The sequence below is a fragment of the Anabrus simplex genome, chromosome X (assembly GCF_040414725.1).
Source record: "Anabrus simplex isolate iqAnaSimp1 chromosome X, ASM4041472v1, whole genome shotgun sequence".
Classification (NCBI taxonomy): domain Eukaryota; kingdom Metazoa; phylum Arthropoda; class Insecta; order Orthoptera; family Tettigoniidae; genus Anabrus; species Anabrus simplex.
The window spans coordinates 161,279,350-161,296,528 of record NC_090279.1 but is presented as its reverse complement, the minus strand read 5'-3'; the positions used below and the strand labels follow the sequence as shown (position 1 = coordinate 161,296,528).

The following is a 17,179-nucleotide window of genomic DNA, read 5'->3' as shown; positions in this document are numbered from 1 at the left end:
TTCTTTTTTTTTTTTTTCTAGGGGCTTTACGTCGCACCGACACAGATAGGTCTTATGGCGACGATGGGATAGGAAAGGTCTAGGAGTTGGAAGGAAGCGGCCGTGGCCTTAATTAAGGTACAGCCCCAGCATTTGCCTGGTGTGAAAATGGGAAACCACGGAAAACCATTTTCAGGGCTGCCGATAGTGGGATTCGAACCTACTATCTCCCGGATGCAAGCTCACAGCCGCGCGCCTCTACGCGCACGGCCAACTCGCCCGGTTAGAACTATTATATATATATATATATATATATATAGACAAGAACTATAACACGAGGATGTTAATTATTGTAGTACAAAAACAAACATTTTATAATAATGGAATGTGCGTTTAAATTGCCACTCCATTTTTCAATTGTTTTTATTTTACTTTCTCATTTCCACATCAGTCATTTATGTATTTATTGTTTTAGTATTTTTAGAATGTATTTTGTCAATTCAACTATTAACCAGCTGAAGATGGTTCAAAAGTACTGAAACTTGTACTGGTGAAACTTGTGAAGTAAATCTTTCCATTATGTATCAATAATGCAAAGTCATTTTAAAACTGGCTGCCTCTGTGGATCAGTGGTAGAGTGTTGGCCTTCGGATCCCAAGATAGTGGGTTCAAATTCGGCAAAGTTAGTCAGATTTTTGAAGGGCAGAAAAAAGTTAATTCGACACGATGTCGGCATGTAAAAGATCTCTGGTGACACATTTGGTGGTTACTCAACAAAATTCGTTAAATCTCAGCTGCAGACACCCAAGAGAGTTTTGGTTTACTCTGTCTGCCATCTAGCAGGCCTTGAATAAAATGGAACATCAATACTGATGAGCAGACAACCAGATGATGTCAAATTAAAATATCTGCAGCGGTAGCTTAGGCCATATTATTATTATTATTATTATTATTATTATTATTATTGTTGTTGTTGTTCATTCAACTTCGCTAATCGGCCAACTAGGGACCACGATAAGCCTCACTTTACATTCTAGCATTTGTTCATCTTTCGCTTGATCCACATCGTCTTCATTAGCTCACTGTGTTTAGCACGACGTTCTTCTGTCCATATAGCACCAATCGCCCGTTTTTCATCCCGGAAAGTCCCAAAAGTCTTGATGGCTGTTCTGAAAAGATTTCGGTCTTGTGCATCTTCTGCTTGTAGGCCCAGTTCTTTAAGATCTTTCTTGACATTAACGTACCATGGCATTGCCGATTTTGGTTTTGCGTCAAATATACTGAAGATACGTTTCGTCCATCGAGAGTCAATCATCCGTCGTATATGACCGTAGAAGCGAACTCTGCCTTTACGCATTGTGTCCGTGACCTTTTCTATCTTAGAGTATACTTCTTGCCTGGATTTTCTAATGTAGATGCCATTTTTGTAGTTTGGACCAAGTATGGTGTGTAGGATCTTTCTTTCTTTCCTCTCTAAATCCACAAGCAAACATTTCTCGGACAGGATAAAGCATTCAGATGCATACAGTGATACTGGTTTGATGACAGTGTTGTAGTGACGAATTTTTGTGTTCAGGGAAAAGCACTTTTTGTTGTAAATGTTGCAGGTGGTTTGGAAAGTGACTTCCATTTTCTTGATTCTTGCTGCTATTGCCTCTTTGTTAAGTCCATTTTGCTGAATCCATTCCCCAAGGTATTTAAATTTACTAACACAGTTTATCGTTCCATATTTGGTGTCTAGTTGTGCCGTATCATCTTTGATATTTGACATTACTTCTGTCTTTTGAAAGGAAATTTGTAAACCTGTTTATTCTGCTACTTCCTCCAACACATTGAGCTGCTCTGTTGCACTTTCGAAATTTTCTGCCATAAGTGCTATATCATCAGCGAATGCTAAGCAATCTATTTCCACTCCATTTTTCTTTCCTTACGGGTTTGTAAAGGTTTCTTTCTTTTAACGTCTTTCAGCACTCCTATATTACCTTCTCAAGTACGCAGTTGAACAAAAATTATTATTATTATTATTATTATTATTATTATTATTATTATTATTATTATTATTATTATTATTATTATTATTATTATTATTATTATTATTATTATTATTATTTTAAAACTGTTTTGAAAGGTGGAACAGTGTAATTTTTCTCTTAGGAGTAATTAAAATGAGTTTTAAAAGTGACATTTTATGACATTTTGTGGTTTGATGAATAAACTATTTTACCACTTTATTAAAAAAAATAATCAAACATCAACTCTATTCTTCAACAAATTGTTTTTTGTGGTTCCTAAAAATTCTCTTCATATGGAAATAAGTTTTGCAACTGAACAACTCATAAGAAGGTGTGTGAAGCTGAATAGGCCTGTAGTTTCTTTTTCTCTCTCTGAGATACAGTCAATTCTCGGTTTATGTTACAAATCTCTCTGATGTAAGTCTCCCTAAGTGTAGCTGTACTTACAGTGACTGCTCTGTGTTGTCCTCAGTGCCTGCACTCTGCTCACTGACTGCCAGACAGAGCCAAGCCCAAGGAGCTAGCAGAGAAATGACCTTCTCTCCTCTACGTGGGATGAGGAAGTCCAGGACCTCATCTGGAGAGAGAGGTAAGTGTGGACATGTCTCACTAGTGCTAATTGCCTTTCACAACACTGTACTGACGACAAGATTGAGTGAAGTTGAGGTCAGGATACATAGAGGGCAAAAGTGTTTACCTGCTATTGTTTTTTTTCCTTTCTGAAAGTCCTGGTGAGCGAAATGCTCAAGGAAGGGACTTTCCTTTGCAAAATCTGCTTCACAGTGATAATTGAGCTATACAGTGGTAATATTTACAACACATAAAAATAACAGTTTTGATTTTTATCTAGAAAATGTTCCACCTTTGCAATACTTAAAAGTTTATTCTTTAAAATAAAATTAGAGGAACATGTTTTGTCCCTCATGGGGACATCTTCAGCCTCACAATATACTTACAAGGTAAAGATACAAGCATATCTCAAAATATTAACACTTATGTCCTCAATAAAAATTACAGTGTATTATAATCTATTTAAGTATTTTTTCTTTGTGTTTCATTGAACCACTTTTGTAACATATAATTAAAATTCTTTACTTGTAAGCTTGTCATTGAGCAAACTATGAAAAAGTCTTATGTTTCTTAGTTAGTAGTAAAACGGTGAAAGATTAATTGATGTACAATCTTGGTTTTGTTCCTACTCTATATGATAAAGGATGTTCTGTTGGGTGTAGCATTGGACCTCTTTATGTAGGAAAACTTTTCTTATGATGTAACTCTGTTGAAAGATGAATTGCCGGGGTTGGTTATGAGAATATCTCATGTAATAATGGTAATATAGAAATAGAACACACCGGGCGAGTTGGCCGTGCGCGTAGAGGCGCGCGGCTGTGAGCTTGCATCCGGGAGATAGTAGGTTCGAATCCCACTATCGGCAGCCCTGAAAATGGTTTTCCGTGGTTTCCCATTTTCACACCAGGCAAATGCTGGGGCTGTACCTTAATTAAGGCCACGGCCGCTTCCTTCCAACTCCTAGGCCTTTCCTATCACATCGTCGCCATAAGACCTATCTGTGTCGGTGCGACGTAAAGCCCCTAGCAAAAAAAAAAAAAAAAAAAAAAAAAGAAATAGAACAAAAAAAATTTGTTTGAGGAAATAGTTGCTCAAGTGTAAAAAAGAATAATATAACTATGAAGCACATTTGAGTACTTACTTTCTCGTCAGTCAATTCTTTCCTTGGCTTGCCTTTGTATGGATCTGTGGTGTACTGAGTGTTGTTTGTTGTTTGTTGGGAGTAGCGGGCAAGTAGGGGGAGGTTTGAAGGGGTTGAGGGGAATGCAAAGAGGGATGAAACATGTTCCTCTCTAAAGTTTAAAGAATAAACGTTTAAGTATTGTAAAAGTGGAAATTTTTCTTGATAGGAATCATAACTCTTCAAAGTTGACAATACGGGCAAAAATGACTTACACTGTGTGTAACTTAAAACTAATTTTATAGTTTAACATATACTCCCTCCACAGTCTATTGTATAACATAAATATTATAACAGCCTTTAAAGTACTGCTCCAATAAGTACTCACATGCTTTCCTTTTGAAAACTCCAAGTTTCTTAAGTTTTCTAATTCGATAGGGTAAGCTGTTGTATGTTTCCCAAGCTGAATAACTAACACTGTTACCGAGCTCGATGGCTGCAGTCGCTTAAGCGTGACCAGTATCCAGTATTGGGGAGATAGTAGGTTCGAACCCCACTGTAGGCAGCCCCAAAGATGGTTTTCCATGGTTTTCCATTTTCACACCAGGCAAATGCTGAGGCTGTACCTTAATTAAGGCCACGGCCGCTTCCTTCCCACTCCTCGCCCTTTCCTGTCCCATCGTTGCCGTAAGACCTATCTATGTCGGTGCAACGTAAAGCAACTTGCCAAAAAAAAACCTGTTAGTGATGTATTCTCCGAAAAACGTAAAAGTAGTTAGTGGGACATAAAGCAAATGACATTATTATATTTATATTATGCAATAGATAGCCTGTGTTAAACTATAAAATTAGTTTTATGTTACATTTATAATGTACAGGGTGGGGCAGAGTGGACTCCCTAGTTTCAATAAATCACTGAAGAGCGTGCACGTGAGTAAGCGGAGTGGGAGTAGTAGCATTTGGTGGGGGGAAAGACACAATTTTAGTAGTCACCATGCCGTGGACTGGCGAGCATCGTGGTTTTGTAGTCGAAACGTTTTTTAAAAATAACGATAGTGTGGTGGCGACGCAGAGGGCATTTCGTAGGCGGTTTGGTTTGAATCCTCATGACAGTGTTCCTGATGCTAAAACCATAAGGAAATGGATTACAAGTGCACGGGCGACAGGATCTGCACTTCCTAGAAAACCAGTCAGACAACCAAGAAGTGTGAGGACACCTGAGAACATCATGGCGGTGAGAGCGTCTATTGAACAATCCCCATCGCGCTCTGCGCGGAAACATGCTGCTGCTCTTGGAATATCGCCTAGAACGGTAAGGCGAATTTTACACTGTGATCTTCATTTACACCCCTATAAGATGATGGTTGTTCAAGAATTGAGGCCAGAAGACTTTGTTAAACGTACATATGCTTGCAATGCAATGTTAGCTTCTTTACAACCCGGTGCTATTCTGTGGTCTAGTGATGGGGCCCATTTTCTCCTCTCGGGCACAGTAAATAAGCAAAATTTTCGTTACTGGGCAGCTGAAAACCCACGCAATCTTCACCAAAGACCTCTTCATTCACCAAAAGTGACTGTGTGGTGTGCTGTATCCTCCATAGGCATTATTGGCCCCTACTTTTTTGAATCGGAAGATGCAACCGTTACTGTGAACGCTGTGCGCTATTGTGAGATGTTGGAGAACGTTTTCTTCCCCAAAATGGAAGAGTATGGTAAGGAAATGGAAGCCTTTTTGTTTCAACAGGATGGTGCCACGGCTCATACCGCCCGTCGCTCTCGCCAACTTCTGCAAGAACAGTTTCCCGGCCACGTGATCTCATTACGAGGGGATGTTTCATGGCCCCCTCGATCCCCCTATTTAAGCCCATGCGATTATTTTCTTTGGGGTTACCTCAAATCTGAGGTTTATAAAGTTCGACCAAGGACTGTGGAAGCCCTTAAGGAAGCAATTGCTGATGTCATCGGTGGAATAACGCCAGATATGCTGCGCAGAGTTTTTGAAAATTTTATTGAACGGCTGAATATGTGCGTCGCTCGTCAAGGTCGTCACCTGGACGATATCATTTTTAGAACCAAATGAAAAGAAATGGCATTGTATGTAGATTTCAGAAATAAAAAGCTTTTGTAATAATCTTGTACGGTTTTTATACAGTTAACCTATCAAATCAGGGAGCCCACTCTGCCCCACCCTGTAAGTCTTTTTTTTGTCCGTATTGTCAACTTTGAACAGTTTTGATTCTTATCAAGAAAATTTCCACTTTTACAATACCTAAAACTTTAAAGAGGATGAAATATGGGTGCATAGATAAAGGCAGGAGATATACGAGAAAGTAGAACCAATATCAAGTGTATTACAGAAAAGAAGGTTGAGTTTCTTGGGACATTTGATGAGGAAGGATGACAACGGGTTAGCAAAGAAGATGTAGAATGCAACATGCTTAATGGGAAATAACTGGATGGAGGAAGTTAGGGAGGACTGGAAGGCTAATGGCATATAGATAAATATCCACTAACAACTGTACAGGATAGATATGTTTACAAAAAGCTCATTGAAAGTCACAAATGGACTGATAATAAGATCAAGATCCAAATCTCAGAAGCAGAGAGAAATAGGAGGGATAGAACAAAGAGGTATTGGGAAGGAGGAAGACGTGCTGAACAAGTCACTCTAGATCCTAAGGGGTTAAAACGAATAAAAAAAGTTGTTGTTATTATTATTATTATTATTATTATTATTATTATTATTATTATTATTATTATTAGTTGATGTACCCATGCTTCGCTATGGAATTCTACATTGTATACAGCATGCTAGGTTAGGTAGTGTACACGTTGTGAGCAAGACTGTATTAAACTGCATAGCTTTTAACGTTACCCTAGATGTCACCAAATGTCTCTTCTCATATGAAGACTGGGTTAGGAAATTTTCATTATAATGGTAGGCCCGCTTGCCTACTATCAATCACAATCCACCTGCCTTTTTACATCCTCAGCAAGACTTTCTTAGTAGTTTTCCCCAACTGAAATGAACATTGGTCATTACAATGATGCCAGTAGGAATGGCATGATTTTAAACAGTACTTTCATATGAAATAATCAATCAAATGAAAAACCACACATTTTCTCACTTTTAACGAACAGTACTATGCTGCTGATCTAACAGTTCAAAGTTCCAGAGCTGGAATAACGAAGCCGCAGACAGCCATGATTCGTGAAATCTCTTTGTCTTTTTTCAGCAGCAGTGGGGTCGAATAGTGGAGAGTCCCAGGCCAAAAACTATGTTCTTTTGCTAATCTGTTTCCTAGGAGTACCCGATGAATCGGAAAATCTCAATTCACTACACTGGCAGCAGAAAGAACTATCTGACTTGGAGGCAAATTCTTCCTCCAAGCCAGAGGAGGAACCCCCTCTTCACTGTTAATTTGGAATAAAATGAATGTAGAATTTAATAAAAGTGAAGAGGAAAAAGCTTTTCTTAAGAAACAGCTCTTTTCAGGGTTGAATTGTAAGTTATTTAGTGAATTGTGGTGCTATAATTTGGAATAGGCCTAAATTGTAATTCTAGACCAGGTCATACTACTACGACTACTACTACTACTACTACTACTACTACTACTACTTGGGCCTTTACCTTAAATGTGCACACTGCTCATTCAAAACAGCACGTCAGAGTAGGGTTCGAACAGCTGGAATATTCTGATGAACCAGTGTGTTACGTACCAGCAGTATCAGAAAATGTATAAACCAGAGGAATGGCATGCTAAAGAAGAAAATTTTCTAACTCCCCAGATATTTCCTGCCAATATTCAGTCAGGCTGTTATACTCGGTACGCAACAGTAATCCCATCTATCGGATTTCAGTGACAGCATAAGAGACAAAGAACATCACAACAAACAATGGTCAATATAATGTTATTGTTGATCAATTTTAAGAGCTTTCGATATTGAAGGTCTTCACATTTATTTTTCTTTCGACTCTGCAATACCACTCTTATCATAGTCGGTACGGTAAAACTGAATAAAATTGTATTCTCTCTAACTTTTGTTATGTAGTACTTTTCGATAGGACCAATAGCATAGGTACTTAAAAATTAAATATTTGATGCCTTCCCCTAAACTACAGTTTCATCCACGGTGAATAAAATTGTTTATAGCTTAGACTGCACTGTATTTTCTTATTCCCCAACTCTATATACCGATTTTTATTAAATTATGTTCACCCATTTTCTCGTGGCTTGGCGTTGATATGGATTTAGCAACAAAAATACAAATTCATTAATCTCTTTGTTATCATAGCCAGTACGGTAAAAATGTATAAGACATAAATGATCGGAAATTCAATTTTATATAACTTCAGTTATTTAGTATTTATCGATAGAACCAGTAATAATATAAATATTTGAGAATTATATTTCAGGCTTTCCCTTAAACTACATTTCAGTCAGCGTGAACAAAATAATTTATAGCCTAGATTGTAGTGGGTCATCCCCCCACTTTACACACCAATTTTCATTAAATTCCCTTAAACTGTTTTCTCGTGATGCGTGTACATACAGACAGACAGACAGACAGACAGACAGACAGAAAAGTAAAAATTGAATTTCCTTGTTACTGTGGACATGACTGGTACAGAAATACCATTCTTTTCAAATTCTGAGCAATGTACAGACAAAACTCTTATTTTATATATATAGATTATTATTATTATTATTATTATTATTATTATTATTATTATTATTATTATTATTATTATTATTATTATTGATATACCTATTCATCTTAGAGGGATTATTTGACTTTGTGTTTGTGTTTATCCCAACACACTCCTCTTCATATTCAAACAACACACTGCACTACCAACCACCACAGAAACATGCAATAGCGATTACATCCCTCCATATACCATTGGTGTCAGGAAGGGCCAAGTGCGACACAGTTCGCACCCACAACCCCCACAGGTGGGGGAAAAGTGGAGGAAGAAGAAAAAGTATTTGAAGATGTGAAAATTGTCCTTGTCTTTGTTATGTCTGTTTTTCTGTTGCTCTCTTTCCACATTGTGTTTATCCTATTATGTGTTCTTTTTCATGATGTTCCTGTCTCAATGTGCATGATTTAATGTGTCACTTGTTTGTTCCTTCCCATTATTATATCTTGAGTAGCAGAAATGAAAAAGGCTCTTGAGCCACAACCAGGCAACTGAGATGGTTTTCAGTGATGATGGTGAGATTGATTGCATTTTTTTCCTTCTGTTTGTGGGTTACTGTTTTTGAGTCTTCACCATAATCACCCTAGCGGGGATTTGGTACATTCAAACACCAACCATCATTCTGAGCACATGTACTAGCTCTAATGACTGATGTATATAGTTTCTAAAGGAAGCAGCATCTTGCTGGAGATTCACATGCTCCAGCAGATAGTGTGAGCCAGCTAAGTAATGTTGATTCATCTCCCAAGGTGAGGAAGACAGACACTTGCATAACTGTTAATCATGATGACAGTGGACTTCTTGTTTCACATCATCAGTCTCCATTGAACTTGTGAAACTTCACCGGAATGACAAAGCATAAAGGTTACGACTACTGAACTCTTGCTTCAAAGAGGAAGTTTGACCTAAGGTGACACTTGGAGGATCAGAATTATTAAATTCAGTCCTATTTATATTTTTCCTGTTTCTTTGACTGAGAGGTCTATTCAGGCCGTTTGGTCATCCTAGTATTGTCACTCATTTAGCACCATCTGGATTACAGCTTAAGGTATGCTGTGGTTGTAAATTACACTACAGGCAACCTTCTTTGGAACTCTCTTAACTGCTTAGATGCCTTGAGTCATCAGTGGAAAGAATGTTCTTCTTTGTTACACCACAAAAGTTTTTCAAAACTCATGTGTTGAGCCAGATGGATTCCATATACCCAGATGTCAATGGAATAACTGGAAAAAAAAATGAAATGGCGTATGGCTTTTAGTGCCGGGAATGTCCAAGGACAAGTTTGGCTCGCCAGGTGCAGGTCTTTTGATTTGACTCCCGTAGGCGACCTGCACGTCATGATGAGGATGAAATGATGATGGAGACGACACGTACACCCAGCCCCCGTGCCAGCGAAATTAACCAATTGTGGTTAAAATTTCCGACCCTGTCGGGAATCAAACCCGGGACCCCTGTGACCAAAGGCCAGCACGCTAACCATTTAGCCATGGAGCCGGACAATGGAATAACTGATCAAGGCAGATGAGCTACACTCACCCAGTTGGATGGCGGACTTCACCATACTCCGACTGTAGGTGACATATTGCCTTTGAGTGCCCAGTTTGAGCTTTCCACGGCACTTCAGGAGATCTTCATCTTGCATCGAGTGAAGCGATTGGACTGGGTTGGCAGTAGTGCTGGCTGCCGCCAGTGTCCTGCCAGCATCAGATTATCATTGTGTACTGAACCAGCACTGACTGGAATGCTGTATGTGTACCGATGCACAGAGAGTGATGGTACTAGTGGTCAGTGTCCGACCAGAGTCAGAGTATCGTCATCTACTGAGCAGAGTACTGTCTGTGTACTTCTTGGGAGTGCTGTGTGTGCACTAAGAAGCACTGTAGACAGTCATGAAGTCAGTGTGCTGAACAGTTGATGTGAGTAGAGTTGGAGGAGTGTTAATTGTTGTTGTTGTTGTTGAGTAGTATTGCCGGTTAGCACTGTTTAGTTGTTGCTGTTATGGAATGAAATTGCGTATGGCTTTTAGTGCCGGGAGTGTCCGAGGACATGTTCGGCTCGCCAGATGCAGGTCTTTTGATTTGACTTCCGTAGGCGACCTGCACGTCGTGATGAGGATGAAATGATGATGAAGACGACACATACACCCAGCCCCCGTGCCAGCAAAATTAACCAATTAAGGTTAAATTTCCTGACCCTGCCGGGAATCGAACCCGTGATCCAAGGCCAGCATGCTAACCATTTAGCCATGGAGCCGAACGCTGCTGTTATGTGCATGCAGTTGAGTAGTTGACTGTGTTTTAGATGAGAGTGGTGGACTTTATCTGGAGTAGAACCATGGAACAGTAATGTATTGTGGTGGTCAGTAGCCCTGTGTGTATCTACAGTACATGCAGTTGTTGCGTGGGGTGACTGGCTTTGTGAGTGAAAGTGAAAGAAAGGCGAGCTGTCAATCAGTATTATCACCTATCTCAGGTAATACCAGCGAGCTGGACTACCTGCTGTGAGGAGGACAGAGACTTTGTAAATAGACAGTAGTTAGTAGTGTGGACATTCATGGTTGAATATACATGTGGGTGAGTGCTTATTGGCTCATTCTAGAATTATAGGAAAATTATGCTACAGTAAGAGCAACATTAGATGGATTACGGAAATCAAGGAAGATATGAGGGAACTACAAATTACAGTTCGGTTGTTTTTTTTTTTTTTTTTAGAATAAGAATACATGGATGTAAACCATTAGTTCCAAGAAATTCAAGAATTATGTAGGAAATTGGAACAGCTACCTTCATCTTCAGTATTAATCTGTTGAAGCTAGTGTATGGTTTTGAACTACTGGGTGTACTGTAAGCCCAATAACTTTCACATTAGTTAAGAATGGCAACTTTCAAGAAAATGATGACATCTTTTACATAAGTGAACATTTTGCTATAAATTTCAATCAACGTAAAATCATGTGCTAAAATTCTGGCTGGTAGTTCAGTAATATTTGAACCGTCACCATCTACAGAGTGGTAGTCGCCGTTACCGATTTCTTGCAAAAATCAGCAAATTTGATTTTTTGTGGCTTTGCCAGCATATGTTTATGTAAGTGTGTATTTTGAAGAAGGGTCAAGAAGGAAAAGTACAGTTATAAATAAATAATTGTTTGGCAATAAGCATGTGGCAAATCAGTCAAACCTTTTATGAAATGTCCCCCAAGAACATTAAGAATGCTACTTTTTTCTTTAATAATTTAAAAATATATGGCAAGAATTTTTATGCTATTAAAGACATTCTGCAAATTTACAGGCCAAGAGCTTTCATTAGTAGGTTTAGCCTTCTCTCAAACTCTCTGATGATGAAGATGATGATCTTCTTCTTAGCGTGCCTGTCCGCCTCGGACGTTGGCGATCAACATGGCTATTCTGGCTTTATCCATTGCAATTCGGAACAGTTCTGCAGATGTTTTGTTGAACCAGGTTTTAAGGTTGTCAAGCCAGGAAATTCTTCTTTGCCCAGGAGATGATGATGATGATGATGATGAAAGTTAAAGGTTCTTTCAGGTGCAAGCAGATCTCCAGGCTTAGGTAAGAACGCTTAAATGCCAACTGACTACGCTGAGAGTGAGATTCAATTCTGCAATCTTAAACACAAAACAACTGGCCAGCTACTCTTCCCAGCTGTTTGAGGTTAAATTAATACTAGTATATCAAATGATTGTTCACTATGGTTTGTTGTTGGTGTTATTTTACGGTGTTTCATTACATGATCTGTCGTTAAGTGTGTAAGGAAACAAGTGCTCCCATGAATAACTTTCACTTTGAAGTGCATGTCTCAATCTGTTTGACAGCTCAAGAAATGTCTGAAGAGCAAACACACCAAGGTTGAGAAGAGTGTGAATGACTGGTTGCTCTCTCAGTCCATGGCCCTCTTTGAGAAGGACTTCCACAACAGAGACCTCTGCCTCTAACCTCAAGGTCATCACTCTTGATTGGAAAGTGGTATGGACACTTCAGAAAAAAGACGTCTATGCATATCTTAGAAGTGGTATTTCTGGACAGTACATCTATGCCTTATTGATTTAGAATACATTGGAACAGTACTTGGACCGTTGAGCATTACAAAAACATGAATCTTTTAAAACGGAAATAATTTCTAGACATATGTGCAACCATCAAGAGGGCCCATCATTGATTGTTGATGCTTACCCTCCTGAAGCTGGGAAGAAGATCTTTTAAAAGAATTTTTGTTTATGTTGCATCGAGACAGACAAGTCTTATGGTGACGATGGGAGAGGAAAGGGCTAGAAGTGAGAAGGAAGCAACTGTGACCTTAATTAAGGTATAGCCCCAGCATCTGCCTGTTGTGAAAATGAGAAACCACAGGCTGTCAACAGTGGGGTTCGAACCCACTATCTCCCGGATGCAAGCTCACAGCCGCGTGCCCCTGACCGCACGGCCAACTCGCCCGGTCGGTCTAGGAAGAAGAAATGCGCTCATCAGTGGCTGAGAAAACAATGACATAGAAGAATTGGGACTGACAAAGAGAGAGTCTATCTAAATGAAAACAGGAATGTACAGTAAAACCTAATTAACACAGACTCACATAAAACAAACACTTGGTTAACAAAAACCATGAACTCTTCAATCACCAGTGTCATTATATCTTGCTTAACATGACCACCTATGCTATTCACTGTGATTTTTAAGCTATTTCTCTGCTAGGATTGCAAGAAATGCATGAGTTGAAAATAAACCATTGTTTATTTGGATGTTATCCTAGAATAACAAGTGTATGAAGATAAAGTTGAAATTCAAAAGGGCAAAGTGGGGGACATATTCATTTATAGGAAGAGGAGTTAGGGATTGGATTAATTTTGCAAGGGAAAAATTTGATAAATTACCAACTTCTTTGAGATCATTTACAAACAGACTAGGTAAATAACTGTTAAGGAATCTGCCAACTGGATGACAGCACTAAATGCAGCTCACTGGGCAAGATAGCTGTGCAGTTAGGGGCATGCAGCTGTGAGCTCACATCCAGAAGATAGTGGGTTCAAATCCCACTGTCGGCAGCCCTGAAGATGGTTTTTCGTGGTTTCCCATTTTTGATACCAGGCAAATGCTGGGGCTGTACCTTAATTAAGGCCACGGCCGATTCCTTCCATCTCGTAGGCCTTTCCTTTTCCTCTCCCATCGTTGCCATGAAACCTATCTGTGTCGGTGTGACGTAAAGCCACTAGCAAAAAAAAAAAAAAACAATATATACACATCAGTTGTGATTAATTGATATTCTTATCTTTCAGTTTATGACTTGACCTATCACTTGTTTGTCGTCTTCCACTACTTTCAGTGATGATAAGAATTAATAATGAATGACAACAACTTCACTACCGTTTATGCTTGTATTCAATTGGAAAAGGAGGGAACAAAGATCCTGAGAGATACATGGGTTACCAAAAAACAGGGTGAAATATGGGTGCATAGATCAAGGCAGGAGATGTACAAGACAGTAGAAGAAATTTCAAGTGTATTACAGAAAAGAAGGTTGAATTTTGTGGGACATTTGATGAGAATGGATGACAGGTGATTACTGTTTTAAGAGGAAGTACAATTAGGCAACCATCCTCTATTTAACACTAATCAGAGAGAAAAAATGGAAGGGATCCAACAGTTCAAAAAATGAAGGTATCGGCCAAAGGAAGACACGGGCCACAAAGGGCATGAAAATGAAAGACTCCCTAGGCTTGCAATGCTCTAATGCCGGCGGGGTTGGAAAAGAACAACAGTTGGTCGAGGGAGGTCGGATAGGACAGATGAAAGTGAGAAGCCTGGTACAAGTAAGTGGAAGCAATTCCTGGACTCAGCTGAGGTCCCCGTGGTTGCCAACCCACACTCCCAAGTTGAGAGCCTCTGGGACAGATGGATGACAACAGGTTAATAAAGAAGATACGGAATGCAACATGCTTAACGAGAAAGAACTGGATGAAGGAAGTTAGGGAAGATTGGAAGGCTATTGGCATGTAGATAAATATCCACTAACGACTGTGCAGGATAGATCTGTTTACAAAAAGGTCATCAAAAGTTACAAATGGACCCATAATAAGACCAAGATCCAAATCACAGAAGCGGAGAGAAACAGGAGGAGTGAAAGAATGAGGAGGTATTGGGAAGAATGAAGACATGCTGAACAAGTCACTCGAGATCTTAAGGGTCGAAACAAATAAAATAAATAATAAATAAAAAAGTTACATTGTTGGATTGCTTTCAACCAATTACTGTCAGCTTCTTCAGCTACTGACTCCTGGGACAGAACAATTTTTTCTTTTTTCTTTTTTTTTTACAACTGGCTTTACAATGCACGAACACAGATAGGTCTTATGGCGATGATAGGATAGGAAAGGCCTAGGAGTGTGAAGGAAGTGGCCGTGGCCTTAATTAAAGTACAGCCTGGTCTGAAAATAGCAAACCACAGAAAACCATCTTCAGGGCTGCCGACAGTGTGGTTCGAACCCACTATCCCCCGAATGCAAACAGAACACTTGACATCCAGTGACTGTTCTCTTCCCGTCACAAATAAATGAGTTATGTTTCTGTTTTAATCCATCCTTCATGTCTCCAGTCTTTTAAAATTCATCAAATATGAGATGTATATACATTCTTGTTAAATGTAATTTAGAGGCCTCTCTTGTATGTTGATAGGAAGCATTGTTCTTACTTCCAGTAAGTGGACAATCACCTGACATTTCCTGTTGATAGACGAGTTATTTTGTCAGACCGCACTGAGCACCGCATTGTTCCTGGGAGCTGGCAGCTCACACAGCCGAATACCAAGTGGTGAGGATGTCATTAACATGCATAGGAGCAAGGGCACACAGCAAGGTCTGGAGGAATGTGAGCTGACATTACTCAAAACAGATATCTTACATTGGCAAGGCTGGATCTCAAGCAAGGTTCCAGCATAAACAACTCCCATTTGAAGTAACAGCAATGTCATCAGAACTATAAAAAATATATATATTCATGCCACCAAAAAAGAAATATAGGATGTCAAACAAGTTTTCCTACTTTTCTTCAAGACTGCAATATCATAATGCGATGATGATGATGATGATGATGATGATGATGATGATGATGATGATGATGATGATGATGATGATGATGATGATGATAACAGGGGGCCATGATTTGCTCAGTGGTTTAGCTACTGAGTTCCCACCCGGATGGCTGAAGTTCGAATCCCAGTCAATTTTGGGTTGAGATTTTCATCTCAAGAATCACATGGCACCAAAACCAAAATGAGCCTGGATAGCGCCATTAAGCCCAGAAACGTAAACAACCATAGAGGTTTATCCCTTTTACCAGTGGCTTGTAAGATATTACTGAACAGAGTATGAGCAACTCTTGACTGTCATCTGGGTGAATATCAGAGTGGATTTAGAAAGGGCACATCTTGCTCAGAACAAATATTCAACCTGAAGTCCATAATCTATCACAGATTAATGAACACCAAAGACAAAGTAGTAACACTCACAGATTTTAAAAAGGCTTTTGACTCTGTTGATAGGGAAGCTCTAGATAAAGTAATCAGAGAATTCAGAGTTAAAACCAAATTGGCAAACCTAATCCATGAAACCCTCACAGGCACCATATCAAAAGTAAAATTTATGGGTGAAATATCTAAACCATTCAGAATAAATACAGGTGTAAGGCAAAGTGATAGTTTACTTCCACTCGTCTTCAACTGCATCCTGGAGGAAATGGTAAGAATTTGGAATGAAAAACAGAAAGAACAAGGTGTTGAAATAAACAGTCTAGCATTTCTTACAAAATTATACAAAACTATTTTAATCTTCCAAGTCATTACTATATATTTTACGTCAATACGGATTTAACATCAGATTCATTTGCAGATGATTTTGTCATACTTTCAAAAAACCTGACAAATGCAGCAATACGAGCCAATATCTTGGAAGAGACAGCCAACAGAACAGGTTTAAGAATTTCTGTAGAAAAAAACAAACAAATTTATGACAAATATTAAAAAATGCCTGAGAATTTGTAATAACAGAAACTGGCCATATAAGGTTAAGAACTTCAGATCTTTGGGAGAAACAATTCAAGAGAACCATTTGGAAAGAAGAAAGGATACACAAGATGGAAAGAGTATACGATATAACTAGGTATATCTACAACAAAAAGTGTTTATCTAAAAACCTCAAAATACAATACTACAACGTAGTCAAATCAAAATGCCTAACTTACAGTATATGCAAGTGAATGTCTAGTACTGAACTACAAGCTGAACAAATTAGAAGTACTGGAAAGAGGTGATTGATATTGTTTTTGGAAATTTACACAGAATAGATGACAGCAGGATAATAAAATGGATGTCCACATATTTTTTAACAAAAGTCAACTACAACCTATATTCATGAAGTGAAGAAGGATTTGGAAAGAAACAATATAAGGGAATAAGAAGCAATAAGGAGAGAGATTTTTAGAAAGAAAGTGTTAAAAATGGAAGGATTACAATGTCGGAAGGGAAAGAAAACAGGCTCAAAATGGTCCAAGGAGAGGAAAATGAGACACAGTGAGAAGGTGAAGGAGTATTGGAAGAATAAGAAATAACAAAGGATGAAGCATTGAAATTGGCATGTGGTCCCTAGAAGACCCCAATGGATAAAAAAAAAAAATTAAAATAATTCAATAATAATAATAATAATAATAATAATAATAATAATAATAATAATAATAATAATGAAAAATGAAAACCCATAGCCTGTTTCTACTCATTTGACCAGTCAGGAATGGA

General features: G+C 38.7%; 1 protein-coding gene across 1 annotated transcript in view; it reads right to left on the bottom strand.

Annotated features, from left to right (window-relative positions):
- LOC136886318 (clavesin-2) overlaps positions 1-2,546 on the bottom strand; it is a 37,651-nt gene extending 35,105 nt beyond the window's left edge. The window contains exon 1 of the mRNA XM_067159051.2: positions 2,439-2,546. The gene's annotated coding sequence lies outside the window, so the exon portion shown is untranslated. The remainder of the gene's footprint in view (positions 1-2,438) is intronic.
- Between the last annotated feature and the right edge of the window lie 14,633 nt (positions 2,547-17,179).